This window comes from Pogonomyrmex barbatus, unplaced genomic scaffold, assembly GCF_055798465.1.
Source record: "Pogonomyrmex barbatus isolate J1 unplaced genomic scaffold, ASM5579846v1 scaffold4, whole genome shotgun sequence".
NCBI classification, from domain to species: Eukaryota; Metazoa; Arthropoda; class Insecta; order Hymenoptera; family Formicidae; genus Pogonomyrmex; species Pogonomyrmex barbatus.
In genome coordinates, this window is record NW_028297138.1 from 148,652 (window position 1) to 152,138 (window position 3,487).

At 44.1% G+C, this 3,487-nt stretch overlaps 1 pseudogene; it reads right to left on the reverse strand.

Annotated features, from left to right (window-relative positions):
- Positions 1 to 667: 667 nt before the first annotated feature.
- Positions 668 to 2,557, reverse strand: LOC148935540 (uncharacterized; annotated as a pseudogene).
- Between the last annotated feature and the right edge of the window lie 930 nt (positions 2,558 to 3,487).

Sequence of the window (3,487 nt, forward strand, 5' to 3'; positions counted from 1 at the left end):
TTTACGTCAAAGTATATAAGGTATGATGACGGTTTCGACGGATCGTACGAACGCACTTGTTATTGGCCTGCGCGTATCTGCCGGAACGTTGACTGAGACCACCGCGTATACCGCGTTCGATAAACATAACGATGTCGGTGAGCAACTCAAATTTTACACGCGTATGTTTCAACATGGCGTCCCACGTGAAATCTGGCAATGTGTAGTAATGAACGGGATCAAGTCCATAACTCGCGACGCAACTTTCACGGAAATTTTCGAAAACGGCCAATAACAAGACATCGGTCTTGAGATATAGATCGCTGTATTCGTCGAGCGTTCGGATGGAGAACCGCTGCCAGACGTTCGTGTGCGCGTAATTGTTCTCCAACACCGTGTCACCGGTCAACGAGCTATAGAACGATTCGCACGGTAGGCGCGTGTCCTGCAGCTTGTCCGCGTATTCGTACGGAAAGACACATTTGCGTGTCAACAAGTCAAAATCTTCGTTTGATACCGTGGAAAATTCGGAATGTAAAATTTTTAATTTTTCTTTTGTTAGAAAAGATGCTAATTTGTCAAAGCTGATATTTAAAAATTTGTACGAATCTATGAACCGCAGGCGTACGCAATTTCGCGAATCTGATCTCTCGGTGATATCTTGAACATGTTTTGTAAACGAAATATATTTTTCTTTTGTTATCGGCAGCATGTCGATCCTGCCTTCGAACGCCGTAGCTATTTCCGTGAAGAGAAAGTGCGCGTCATAACCGGATAATTGTGAAATATTATGGGAATGCAATATGAACCTTTATAATTTAGATTACAATTTGAGTGCGCGGGACCACGGTAACGACTGGTAAGATGGCAATGATCGCGTGTCGTCCGACGCAAATGGTTTCTCGCAAATGTGACAACGCGTCGCGTTACGATATGCCTCCCACTGCTCTCTCGACAACGTTTCCATGGGAACATTCGCGGATAACAGAATTTTTACTTGATGCACTAAATCTTCGAATTGCCGAACGAACCAACGTACGTTTTCGCCGCGACGAAATCGATATACCGATAATGTGTCGTCGTACGAGCATCGCACGTAGTATCCGATGCTAAATATCTTATGCTGCTGATAAATGTACGATGCGTCTTCCCTTTCTGCCGGTTCCGTTCGCCGTAGTACGCACTCCAAGTCCGCGTAAACAATGAATGGAAGTCGTTCCTTATTTGTGTGGTTCTTGAATTCGAGCCACTTGTCATCCTCGCTCGGCAGTCGGATGGCGTAATTGTTCATCATTTCGCAGTCCGTTATATGTAATTGCAATTTTTCAGACGAACTAAAGTAATGTAGGCATCTGCAAACGGAAAATATGATTTTTTAGTATTTAATAAACAATTTTATAAGAGAAATAATAAAATTTGTTAAAATACATACCGATCGAAAAAGTATTTCTTATGTCCGTATTTATTCAGTTGCGAGCTCACAAGACGGGACAGATCTTTGATGTACGCGAAGTGCCCCGCGTTGTCGTCGTGCGGATTCTGCACGTACAATAGATTTGCGTGCTTCTCCATCTTCCTTGATGTCAGATGTATCGGATGTCAGATGCATCTCCTTTTCCTTGATACCGTAGATGTTGATTGAGATGTCGTTGAGATGTTCGAACTTCTTAATTTGATTCAACGTCATCGGAAACGTAATGTCTTGCAAATTTAACACTGTCGTATAATGCGGGTACGACAATTCCCAATTTGTATTCCTTTCAGCCGGATGCAGAGCCATGACCGACCACGCGAAACACGCATTGTCCTTGGATCATACGTTAATCACCGCTCGCTTTAACATAATTTCCCGCGGTAATTCGATGTAACATCCTGCGTGCATTGGATTATATTTATTCACGTTTACAGTCAAATTTAGAATTCGCGACAACGCCCATCCACTGCCGCATTCTTAGAATTCTTCGAGCGATGCCAACGGGGGTTCGATAACGTACTGCTCGTACCACTCGTCCAAATTTGACACTCGAAAGAGTTCACTATTTTTAGTGTTTATACTTTTGTTAGCGCGTTTATCGCCCATCACAAACTCGTCATTAAATGCAGTCTTCACTTTCACACTATCGTGTCTTTGTAGAATATCTCGCACTCGCTCGAGCACTACATCACCAGCATCTTCTATAAATTGTCGCAGCTCGATATAGTCCACATTGATCACCGCATCAGTCAATATACGGCTTTCAAACGCCGTATCGATTTCTCGCCAAATGAGAGATCCAGTGTCTCTACTCGCGTACTCACCATCAACGTGCACGAAACGTCTTTCTAGTTGTACTTTTGCGCCCGCGAGTCGCGCGATCCTCGTCACCGCAGATTGTCTATTTGCAACGGTGAGTCGAGGACGCTTAACACGGCTAAGTTCCTCGAGTTGTTCGATGCACTCCTCACATCATTGCAACCACGCGAAACACTCCACTAAAGTAGCGACTTGGTTGCACTGCTCCAGCAGCTCGCGTTCCACTTGCTCTAGATGTTCCATATTGCGAAATCTTGATTCTTTTAAATTGTTGTACTGTCTCATCAAAACAATTTTACATTTTTTTACTTTCTTTTTTTCTTTTCTCTATAGCTGCTTTAACTCGAAGCCAGTATATAAAGCGTTGTATTTCCGACATGTCCGGAGATTGATGGGAATAGAACAACCATATATGATTATCCTCGCTTCTTGGAATTATCTCTGCTATTTTTTGCCGCGAGAAAGATAGTAATATATTGTATGCGTGTCCTTTATAATGATAATATGTGCACACTTCCAGAATTATTTCCGCTCTCTCAGAAGGAGCGGAGAAGCAGAGTCGAATTGTAGCGTCCCTTAACTCTTGGACGAGGAATCGGGAAATGGGGAGTTGGGGTATAGTGTCTCTTTATAAAATACACCGCCATATTCACTGTGTAAATGAGAGATTGAGTTCTGTTACGTCACGGGCGGCGACGGTCCGCGGGAGCGGTACGCCGCGTACCACCGGACAAGGGGGACACGTCTGCCGGTCGGCAACGCTGCCAGCGATCGAGCGGTAAATCGCTAGCAACGAATCGATTGGATCGAGGTAAAGAGTTGGGTATCCTTAACTGGTTTTTATTCTTCGCGTTGGAATAATGACAGAGAAAAGTTTAACAGTCGCCGCGAAATAATCATGTCGGGTGCGGAATTTGATTTGTCAACGTAATATCGTCCCTCAGCGTTCTCGATTATTTCCCCCTCTTCCTCAAGGATTTGTATGGCGGCTATATATATTTCGGTACATTCTTCGCAATGTTCTATTCCGCGGATGATAGAGAGAGGGGCGTAATAACATTCGCAGAAGTCCACGGGTTCGATGTACCCGAATTTGAAAGAATGAGACAGAGCGAGACGGTATGTAAGAGTGCCCTCAGGTATTAATTCTTTGCAACGATAGCAGAAAATTTCCGCGCTGTTGGGTAAACATCTAGCGGCTGAGTCATCTCACGC